Below are 12494 nucleotides of genomic sequence, written 5' to 3' on the forward strand. Positions count from 1 at the left end.
CCTTGAAATATTTTGAACATATATGTCACCAAGTCACTGGTCAGGTACAAATAAACACACATTGTATTTGACACTTTCAAGTGCAAGCAAAGTGTCTAGAAGCATTTATGTCGCTGCCTGTTTTGGTTTTTTTTAGCAGCTGATACATTCCACTTTGAAAAATGCTCACGTTATGTTTCACCAGCAACTACTTCCAAAGCTTTTACTAGATTCTTTAAAAATTATTATACTTCAAGAAGTTGTTTACAGATTTAAACTGTGATTATTAATTTTCTATAAATTAAAATTTGGGAGGGGGGATGCAAAACCTTTTGCAAAGTTTTGTCGATCAGAAAGTTGAATTCCAAAGTTGTTGCCATTCCAGTTTTAGAGATTGGTAGCCAATACATGCAGAAATTAAGGACCAGTTCACGTGTTCCTTTCAACATGCTGCATGTTGCAAATAGCTCTCTTACTGTATATTGAGTCCATGTTGAAGTAAATGTCTGAATCTCTGAAAACCTCACAGTGGGCTTAGATTGTGGATCATGATTTTCAGCAGAATCTGGTGCTTCAAAAAAAGAAAAAGCTGCTGTGCCGTCTGCAAATGACCACAATACTAACCAAGCTTGTGGCTGTGTGTTGACTTACAGACAGGAAGTATAATGAAAAATCACCTGACAGTTTGACTGTAAATTTTGGGCTCACCGTGGATTCAGTCATCCACAGCCTAACCAGCTAAAGCAGTCATAAGAATTGACCTAAAGTTAGGGATGGGGAACCTGTGACCCTCCAGATATTCTTGGACTACAACTTTCAGCATCATGGACCATGCTGGCTGGGTCTGATGGAAGCTGGAGTCCAATGACACTTGAAGGGTCACAGATTCCCCACGTCTCGCTCTCTGATAGTTCACAAGCTTCCGAGACCGAGAATGAGTTCAACAGCTAGAGAGGACTGTCAAAGCCATGTGTATGAGACAGTGGGTGAATGTTTGCCATGCCAAACTGAGCTGAGCTTCATGTGTGAGCAGCATGTTTCCCATGCAGAACGGCACGTGTCAAGGCCAGTTTGTGAAATTTGTTCACCCGACTGATTCATCATGCACACTGAGCATACATGTGCGCAATCTCTTTGTGGATTATTATCTGGCTTGCAGAAGGCCGTAAGGGGCAGGATCACTATTCAGTGGAGGAGCAAGTGCCTTGAATGCATATGGCCCCAGGTTCAATTTCTGGCACCTCAAGTTAAAATCATTAGGTAGCAGATGACCTCCACTTAAGACCCTGGAGAGCTGTTGCCCAACAGAGCAGACAATACTTGGGCAGTTTCCTATACTTGTTCTCAAGTCACCAGGATTGCAAAGGAAACTGCTGTATGAGAGCGAAAGAAACCTGAAGTCTTGCAAGCAGCACAAGCATTGTCTGTGACTAGTTTTTAGTAAAAGGTATTTCTGTGAGAATCTTCAGGGAATGCAGGGGAGGATATATTGTTTGATTATATCCTTTCCAACTTGTGTTAACAAGTTCTACAATTTAGCAGAGTAACATCCCCCTTTTTAAACTTGCACAGCGGATGCGTTTGCTCAGGCTCGCTAAAGCCTCTAAAATAAGTTACCTGGTAATTTCCCCCTTAGTCCCTCATAAAAGAAATAGACATGACACAGTCTTCTATAAAAGTAGACAGACTTAAGTTACAAAAGTAATATACCTGGAAACTACCCCATAAGGAGACAGCTCCCTTGTCCTCTCTTGGCTGGAAGCCAAGAGAGCATCTTAGGCTAAGCAGATGTTGCTTCTTCAACGAATGTAGTTAGAGAGAGAGAGAGATGGCATCCACTCCTATGCTTTTGTTACCTGCACAGGTGAGGCCACGCCCACCTCTGGCCTCACGTAGAGGAGGTCTGTCCCAGCCTAGGAGGAAACAGGAAGTTCCGACTGGCTGGTCCAGACATCCCCTTTTTATGTCCACTCTAGGGATGTTGTACTTGACTGCTCTGTGTTTCACATCCCACAATTTCAGAGTACACCACCATTCATGAAATCTTCCTTAAGTTATTGCCAATGGAAAGACACAAAGGTGGATGGAGTCTTGAACTGACTTGGTATGGCTCTTCTAATATTTCCCTCTTGCTTGTTCAGGTTAACTCCTTGTTACCGAATGGGTAGATACACTCTGTAATAATAAGATAAACAGTTGACAGACTGAACAAATTACATTCCAGGTACCACCAGTTGCAATGGACAAATTTCTCACTGGATGGCATGTCAAATAAACCTGAACCCAACTATGGCATTATCAGCTTTTCAACACTTGCAAATTACCCTTGGAGATATAACAAATCCAAGTCTAATTATAAATGAAGAACACTTAAATTTCCTTTTAAGAAGGTGTGTTTTGTACATACACAAAGAAGAGTAACCCCTGCCATAAAGGACTGTTTCAAACTAAAGAATGACATTCTGTTTACATTTTAAAATATACATCGCTGTCTTGTGACTTTTGTTCTGGGAGATAAACATGCCCCACCCACCCACAGCTCTGAAATACCTTTTGTTAGACTGTATTAAAGGGGAGGTCTGGATATCTCAGTAATGAATGGTTTAACGACAGCAATTGAAGAGCTGTCTATTATTCTGAAGCATCAACAGATTTTAAATACCGATAAACACAGAGGCTTCATTTTGTTAAATGCCTTTCACAAGAATGGTTATAATTTCAGTTAAGGGGGAATCGAATAGGTGGGAATTAAGAGCTGTAAGTAATTTTGAAGAGGCGTATACTTAGGCGTTGCTTAAAAGAGCAATTGCAAGATGGCTTCATTTGTTCTTTCCTGTCCTTCCTCCAGTGGATTTGAAAAGGTAAATTTATGTCAGAAAGTTGCAGTAAGACAAGCAGCTGAATGTTTTGATACTGTCTAAAAAACCTCCCAATTCATACCTGTAAAAGTACTTTGCCCCAAATTCATTTATAGCCTGTAATAAATTGTTAGGATACAACAGAACTAGGATGTTGCTTGAGTGTGATTAACTGTGCCTTAAAATGTTGTGTTCCAAAGGTACAAGCCAGTGAATTATTCCAGCTGGGTTACCTAACAGGAGATTTCTCTGACTCAGTGCCACTGTACTATGGAATGGTGACTTGACATTTTCCATGTATGAAATACTGGAACATGAAGTTACAGTGTACCGTCTAAACATTATAGAGGACAGGTGTGCACTGCACAGTGCTTCAGGTGGCTAAATATACCTCACACCAGATGAGCCTGTTGGATAAATAATTGGTTTATACTAGGAGTGCACACATATAGTAGTTGATCCAGCTATCCATTAGTTGTAAATAACATCAGTCTTAGCCAGCCTACTGCATCCCTCTGCATTAGAACCTCATTTCCCTCTCACTCGTGTCCCTCATGGTCTCTCTTAACTTATAACTGTGGGATAATCAGCCCCAAAAAACTCCAACCAGCTTAAGTCCAATTTCACACATTAAGGGGTTAAACTGCTAGCTCCAGCTTACCCACATGACTCTCACAAGCCATTCTTGTGTTCCTTTACCAAAAATTGAGGAATTCCCACCACTTTGGATCTAAACTAAGTTTTACTGCCTATGCAGCCTTTCTGACTGACATATGGAAAAGCACATGAACCTGACCTTTGAAGAGTTTGTAAGTAAACCAATTTTTAACTTGCCAAATGTATGTTCTTTTCCAACGCTGGGGGAAGAGAAAAGTTTTGGAACTCACAAGGGTAAGTTTTAAAGGTCTAACAGCCTATATTTCCATGTTTGCTGCATATTTTGTGATTTTTAAATCTCTCCTGGGGGCTCTCTCATCCAAGAGTACTTGCCCCAAACTTGGATCTTGGCATCCAGCAATTCTCAGTTGTCAGAAGGTTCCAAAGTGACATAGCTAGGCTAACTATCAATTTTAACCAATAATAGTCAGAATTCACAACAGCTAGTCAGTGGCTGTCCAGCTGAATCATGGCTTCGATTGCCATGAAATAAATAGTGCCAGCAAAAGCAACTAGTGGTGGTGAAAGAGGTAGGCCAATTTCAGTTCTAAACTGTCCGTAAAATTCAGCCAAAGGTCTTCATGGGGGAACTTCCAGCACACTCTTAATCAGAAGCCATTGGATATCCTGTGTTGCTTGAAGCCAGAGTACCACCCCTTAAATCCCTTGCTACCTCAGTGGCACAGTTTGCAGATCCATTTGTATTTTCAGGCCTTAGTAGGGTCTTGTTCTTCTGCAGCTGCTCCCTGCTGCCAGCCACTGCTTGTCTTCTCCTTGAAAGTGGCTTCCCCAGACCACACATGCATCCTGAACAGTCGCTTGTAGGCTTTTTCTTTGCATATGGCGACACTAAGATGTGGGTGCTTTGAAAGAGGGTCAGGCAGCACGCAGGATACCAGGGTCAGGAGCACAGCCCCGCTAATACTTGCATAATGCCCCTTCACATGAGTAACACATGGAGGGGGCTTAAGAGAACCGCTTTCCCCTGCTCCCTGCGGCCTTCCGTATTATGTTCTATAAGTGTCAAGCCTGCTCCTGTATCAGGGCTAGTGACATGGCAGCGCAGAGGGTAGCGTTGCTGCCTTTTCTCTACCGAAATCACGATGTGAACCCAGCCTTCGGATGTTTTCAGTCAACTTCAAAGGACTCTCTGTGGGTCACACAAGTAATTTCTCTATTGCTTCCTAATGAGCCTCATAATTTTTTCAGACGTAACCTTCCCAGCGCTTTAGATACTTGCAGCTGTTATTATTATATCTATCATAGTCTCAGTAATTGGAAAGAGGAAGCCCCTCTGGATTTAATTAGATATGTGCTGAAGCAATAGACACACCTTTACTGGAACGATATATTGCAGAAAGTGATATAAATAATTTTACTTCCAGCTACCAGCTCACTTGCACCTTGCCCCACATGTCTAATATGAGCTAACCAATAAGGAGTGGCGAATGCCTCATTGTCAGAGGGGCCAGTTCCAGCCACTTTGAAAGAGGCAGTGCTGCTCACCCTTCTTAATAGCCCCCCCAACCTCCCCCCAAACTTCAGGTTTGAAACAACTACCACCCAATTTTCATTTCTGGGCAAGATGTTTGAGAGTGTTGTAGCTGTACAACTTTAGACGTACAGTGGTACCTCGGGTTACAGACGCTTCAGGTTACATACGCTTCAGGTTACAGACTCCGCTAACCCAGAAATATTACCTTGGGTTAAGAGCTTTGGTTCAGGATGAGAACAGAAATCGTGCAGGAGGCCCCATTAGCTAAAGTGGTGCTTCAGGTTAAGAACAGTTTCAGGTTAAGAACGAACCTCCAGAACGAATTAACTTCTTAACCCGAGGTACCACTGTACCTGGATGAAAACTGATTATCTGGACTCATTTCAATACAGCTTCAGGACTGGCTTCAGTATTGGGGCAGCTTTGTCCACTCTGATAAATGACTTCCATCAAGGCTGGGACAAAGAAGTGTGACCCTGATGGTTCTACTTGATCTCTTATGATTTTTTAAATTTTATTGACCATGGCATCCTTCTACCATGGTTCAGCACACTGGTGACTTCTACCTACATGGCCATTTGCAGAGAGTAGCACTGGGTGAATTTGCAATTCTGCTGTGAGCTCCTTTAAAGATCAGTTCTGTCCCTGATGGTATTTAACATATATATGAAGCTGTTGGGTGCAGTCATCAGGGGGTTGGGGCTCCAGGTCACCAGAATACACACAGTGGTGGAGCAAACCGATTGGGCAGCTGGGGCAGTGTTTGTGCCCTGCACCCAGGGGCAGGGCCAGCCACCTGCGGGGGCGGGGCCAGCTGGGGCAGGACACTCCACAGGGCCTCTGAGGAGTCTGCCTGCCTCCTCCCACTCAACTGCCGTACAGCTGAGGAGGAGGTAGTGGGCAGACTGTTTGGGGCAGGAGAGACGCGTGGCTCAGGCGCACTGCAGGCCCCGTGGTGAGTGCTGCCCAGCATTTTTCACCCCCTCAGTGGTGACACCTGGGGTGGGCCGCCCCCCCTTCCTCCGCCCCTGGATACACACCTCCATGTCTCCATCTCATAAGAGCCAGATGTAGCTGGAGAGAGTAATGGCCTGGATGAAGGCCAATAAATTGAAACTGAATTGTGGCAAGATGAAGGTCCTGTTGAGGAGCAGTTCTCGTGTCTGGCAACTGGGCAGGGTGGAATAGCCACTCCGCCACTAGTCTGCAGGATGCTTCTAGATCTAGTGGCTTCGATGACTTTCTGGATTGAGAGAGCTTGGCCACAATTCTGCACACTCTAGTAACCTCCCACCTGACCCCAATGCTTTAGAAATGGAGTGAACTCTTCTTGTTAATTCGGAAACATCAAGAGAGGCTGAGGATATCCTTCAGTCTTCAGAGGCAGTCAGATTAAACTTTTTCGCACACTGGCAAAATTGACACATAAATTACGGGACAAGGATAACTGTGATTTTAAAGATGAATGGGAACCTTTTACAAAGTATTTAAAGATGCAACAAAGTGAACCGGACTCCTTGGCAGGGTTTGAATTAACACTAACAAACTTTTTATTGATAATAACCATTCAGATAAATTAAGGATCTATACAATTTTGTAACATGCAGAGAATAGCATTTATAGAGAAACCAGAGACTGGAACTGAGGGAAGTCGGGGGGGGGGGGGAGGGGAAGGTGGGTTGTTTTATGGGGGGGAGGAGGGAAATGGGGGGGGGAATAAGGATGATATGTTTTAAGATAATATGTTTTGTTTAAATTCCTAATAAAAAATATTAAAAACAAACAAAACTTTTTCACACACTGTTGGAGTTTTCAGGGAAAAAACCTTCAAATATTAATATAAACATATAAAAAATGCAGGCTCAGTCCCTTTACTTGGATAAAACCTTTATGCACATTAGCCATTACACAAGGATGAAGCAAGCTGAAAATGATCCCTACAGTCACAGCAAGATTTTGACAGTGACATCCTTGGCTTGGACTAAGAGGACTACAGTCAGACTGGAGGTGAGCAATTTTATTTTGCAAAATGCTCTGCAAGTGTGACACAGTGGGATGTAGATTGCTCTTCTTCTGGTTGTATAATACTTGGAGAGTAATAATCCATTCACCACTCAAATAGCTCAACCAGATGACATTCTGCTGGGATCCCTGCAGACCAGGCAATGGCTCCCTGTGCTACTTACTCCCTGTGCTGCTGTCAGAACAGGGAATTACAAGCAGCCCCCCCAAGTTGAGACATTGGCACCGTAGCGACAGTGTATGTCCATCACTTGATTTACTTAACACTTGATGAATTGCTGTGTCAACTGTCTCTGCTGACAAGGACTGAGTGCTTGAGGTGCTATAGCTTGCTATCAAACTAATTTCATTATGTCATGCAATATAAACTGCCCCAAAATAATCAAGTGTACCAACTCCAGCTAATAAGAGAGGTGGGCACTGGCTGAATCCCCCGTTGGTTCTCTACAAGAACTAATAATGAGAGTATGCCTTTCTGCTTGTAGACATTGCATTCTGGGTATCATAGCAAGCAGCTACCGATAGATTTTAAGTACCCCACTCCCCTGAAATCATCAAATGTTTTTCAAAGCCTCTGATGCAAATGAGAATGTTTTCTCTTACTGCCATGGGCTTAATGCTCAATAATGTTGGGTTTTTTATTTGTTTGTTTTAATGAGATGGTTGTTTTAAATTGCTGGTTTTTAATTGTTAGCTGTTGTGGAAGTTTCCTTTGAGTTGAAGAGTGGGCAAGGCCACATAGCTTGGTGGGATAGATCTGCTTTGCACACAGATGGTCCCAGATTCAATCTGAAGGATCTCCAAGCAGGGCCAGGAAGCACCCTTTGCTAAAACCCTAGAGAGCTACTGCTGGGTCCTTATTTTGCTAGATGTATCAAAGATCTGCTGGCAAATAGGACAAGAAATGGAGGCAGTGAGAGATTTTACTTTCTTGGGCTCCATGATCACTGCAGAAGGTGACAGCAGTCACGAAATTAAAGGACGCCTGCTTCTTGGGAGAAAAGCAATGACAAACCAAGACAGCATCTTAAAAAGCAGAGACATCACCTTGCCAAGAAAGGTCCGTATAGTTAAAGCTATGGTTTTCCCGGTAGTGATGTATGGAAGTGAGAGCTGGACCATAAAGATGGCTGATCGCCAAAGAATTGATGCTTTTGAATTATGGTGTTGGAGGAGACACTTGAGAGTCCCATGGACTGCAAGAAGATCAAACCTATCCATTCTTAAGGAAATCAGCCCTGAGTGCTCACTGGAAGGACAGATCCTGAAGCTGAGGCTCCAATACTTTGGCCACCTCATGAGAAGAGAAGACTCCCTGGAAAAGACCCTGATGCTGGGAAAGATGGAGGGCACAAGGAGAAGGGGACAACAGAGGACGAGATGGTTGGACAGTGTTCTCGAAGCTACCAGCATGAGTTTGACTAAACTGCAGGAGGCAGTGGAAGACAGGAGTGCCTGGAGTGCTCTGGTCCATGGGGTCAAGAAGAGTCGGACAGGACTGAACGACTAAACAACAACAACAACAAAGATCTGACTCAGTGTAAGGCAGCTCCCTACGTTTGTAAATAAAATAACAGATCTTACAGCACCTCCGGCAATGAACTTCATTTCTGTGAAGAAGCACTTCCTTCAGTGTGTCTTAAACCTTGTTGCCCTTCAGTTCAGCTGGATTACTCCACATTCCTGTATTTTGCAAGAATGGCTTTGTATCCCTCTTCCCATGTGACTCATGAATACCACTCATGGAATCCATATTGTCATCCAGATTCCAGACTCAAGAATTTTATATTATCATCCAGAAACCCAATGGAAATGGGCTGCGGGAGGCATCAAATTTTGGCCTCAGTCCCACCCTCCGCTACAAGGCAGTGTGCATCCTGTGGGTTCTGTATTGAGGTATTCTCCCCCCTCCCCCAATATAATTTTTAATTAGGTTTCCAAATTTTCTCAAATCAGCTTAGATAATTACATAACAACTCTTTGTTTCATAGACTCCCCACCCACACCTCTACAGTGCTTTACTCAAGCCCTTTTCTGTGGATCTTCACTTGCTATGTTATATTGCAGGCTTCACCCAGGGCTGATGCTGTTGAAGGTCATATTCCAAAACATCTGGACAGCATCAGGTTGACGAAGGCTGTTCTAATTCTTCCTAAAAGGCTGGCTGGATCTAGCCACAGATAGGCAAGTTTAACTCCTATTTTCAATGGGAGAGATTTAAGTGTATGTCTAACTCTCCCGCTGGAATTAATGGTGCTTAAATATTTTTAATCTGGGTTGGATTGTGCCCAGTATTTTATGTATGACTTCAACATACATTTTTTATCATAGTGATCTAGCATTTGCTGTTTTATTTTGGGGCTCTTAATAATTTCTAACATATGCCTTGCCTTTTGCGTGGAAATAATACAGAAAAGATCCCCACCATGTAAGTTTCTGACTGCTAGATATCTTTTGGAGGATTTACAGCTAATTCAGTTGCTATCACTTTATCTATGTAGTTGCAATTATTAGTCCAAATTGTATTACTTTGTATTTATTGGTATTCTCATGAGAATGTTGCAACATTTTTCACTTCCTAGAGGATTCTTAGATTAATTCTTTGCCCATGAATATGAGGTATAAATCTAAACAACATGGGAAAGAAATTACTCTTTTTAAAAGCCTTTACTTATTCAATATGTATTGAATGGGGGTTCTAGTTTGATCACCAGATTTGAGAATGCTAGAGCTAATCTTCTTTTTAGGGCTCATGGGTTTCAGTCAGAAGCACTTGTGTGGCAGTTTATACCTGCCCTGCCTGCCTCTTCCTTCTCTGTTTTAGTGATGGAGCACACTGTGGGGTGGAAAGAATGAGGACAGCCAGAATATTATATAAAATGAATGCTTTTCTTTGCCCTGGAGGCCTGAGGGTCAAGTTAGCCTTCTCCTAGCTGACATTAGACATTCAGAGTTTTGTAATCAATTGACTCCCCCCCCCCCCATTGCAACAACAAATGGTATAACATGTGCTAGTGGCGATTGGATTCCTGCTTTTGTTTTGTTCCATCGCCGGTTAGAACAGTACATTAAGGGCCACTTCCACTGTGACATTTTGCAGTCACAAGATTTTTGGAGTAAGGTGGTTCCTGGCATCCTTTACAGAGGACAGTCCTCTGTTTGTTTAAAAAAATTTAAATCATTCAGCTGGAATATCATCACTTCCACTGGCCTTGTTATTAGCAGTGCTTTCTAAGGCCCATTTGACTTCACTCTCCAGGATGTCTGGCTCAATTTCATCAACTACACTACCTGGGATGTACAAGACATCCATATCTTTCTGGTATAATTCCTCTGTGTATTCCTGCCACCTCTTCTTGATGTCTTCTGCTTCTGGTTTTTTTTATTGTATTTTTTTTTTTTTAGATTATAGTAATTATTTCTAAATTTGCATATACATTAGCATATTCAAGTTTATGCAAATATCCACCTCCTTTTGTCTTCTTTTCTGCTGATACCTTTCCTTGCTTTTGGCCATGCATACGTGGCCACCCTATTTTGGATTTATTTTCGGTGGATTCATTTGTGCGACTGGAACATTGTGCATGTTGCTCATCATTTGCTTGACTTTGTATGGTTTCCAATCAAGATGCATGTATTATCCATTGTCATGGAGCATTTTAAGATACTTGCAGATAATTTCAACAGGACTCATTCTGTAGCTCCAAAATGTTACAAGACAATTTAACAGGAATATAAGAATAGACACTGAATCTGTATACAGATGACATCTTAAGTCATCTTTAGTCAAATTCTCCAGAAGTATTTTAAAGTGCTTTTTCAAATGGGAAAAACAAATAACTATTATAAGGAGGCTACATACCTACAAAATGGAAAACAAAAACAAACAGAATGGGCAAATATTTTAAAATTATGGAAGCAAAGAAAATATTGTGCCTGTTACTCACATAAATGTGGTTACACCCCTCCCCCAACAACTGTAATTCACCTAAAGAAGGAGAGATGAAAGGAGCAAAGAGAACCAGAAAACTGAATTTTAACATGCTGCCGAGTGAATATTAAGGAAGCTCTTAGAGGTAAGCATTGAACCTGTTTGCAGATCAAAGTATAATCAAAGATAAAAGGCAAAACAACAGACTGCTGTTTTGTAGTTACTCTCATACCTATGAAAGTAATCATCTGTGAAACACACAAGAGGAGTTTCACTGCCAATTCTATTTTGCCAGCCCCAAACATAATATTTCTGAGGTAAATCCAAGGATCAAATTGAAATTTGGCAGTGTGGGACTAGCTGTGGGCCAATGAATTGGAAAGTGAATCCAGACAAGACTGAAATTCTGTCAGTGGGACAGGTCTGGGAACTGGTAGGTTATTCTGCTCTAGAGGAGACAGAACTCCCCTTGAAGGAACAGGTGCATAGTTTGGAGCATTACTTTAATTATCTTTATCACTTGAGGCCTAGGTAGCCACACTGACTGGGAGTGCCTATTGCCAGCTTTGGCTGGCATGCCAACTATGGCTGTTTATAAACAGAGATAGCTTGGCCAAGGTTATCCATAATCTGGGAACTTCCAAACTGAACTACAGCCGTGTACTCTATATGGGGCTGCCCTTGAAAATAGTTGGAAGTTGCAGTCAGTGCAAAATTCAGTGGCCAGGGTGCTAGCGGGTGCTTGGAGATGCTCATATATAAAACCAAATTTGATGTGACTGCACTGGTTGCCTTCCATCTTCTGGATCAGATTTAAGGTGCTTATGCTGATATTCAATACCCTAAATTACCAAGGTGCTAAATATTAGAACATCTCCACACTGATCAATTCTTGTGTTAAGATCTGCAGAAGAAGCTCTGCTAATGGTCCCCATCCCAATGAGATCCATAAAGTGGGGACTGGCAGGAAGGCCTTCCCCTCTGATGTACATCTCACCATGAAATTCCAGTTCTTTTGCCTTCAGGTTAAGGCACACCTCTTTGCCCAAATCTTTGGGGATGGGGGGAGGTAGAAGAAGAGTTTGAATTTGATATCCCGCTTTATCACTACCCGAAGGAGTCTCAAAGCAGCTAACATTGTCCTTTCCCTTCCTCCCCTACAACAAACACTCTGTGAGGTGAGTGGGGCTGAGAGACTTCAGAGAAGTGTGACTAACCCAAGGTCACCCAGCAGCTGCATGTGGAGGAGCAGGGAAGCGAACCCGGTTCACCAGATTACGAGTCTACCGCTCTTAACCACTACACCACACTGGCTCTCACTGGTATGTCTCACACTGGTATGTTGCATTGGATTATTATTGCCACTTCTGCTTTAATTTGTATGGAATTTATGTTGGTTATATGTGTTTCAGTTATATGCATTTCTGCCCTGGGACCTTTGGGTGAAGAGCAGACTTATAAATATGGTAAATAAAAATAGAAGTAAAAAATTCTGCTCCTCTAGAATTGTCAGGTGTCTGGGAATCCAATCCCCCCTACCATGGGAGGCAGG

Source organism: Podarcis bocagei, assembly GCF_964188305.1.
Source record: "Podarcis bocagei genome assembly, chromosome: 6".
NCBI lineage: Eukaryota > Metazoa > Chordata > Lepidosauria > Squamata > Lacertidae > Podarcis > Podarcis bocagei.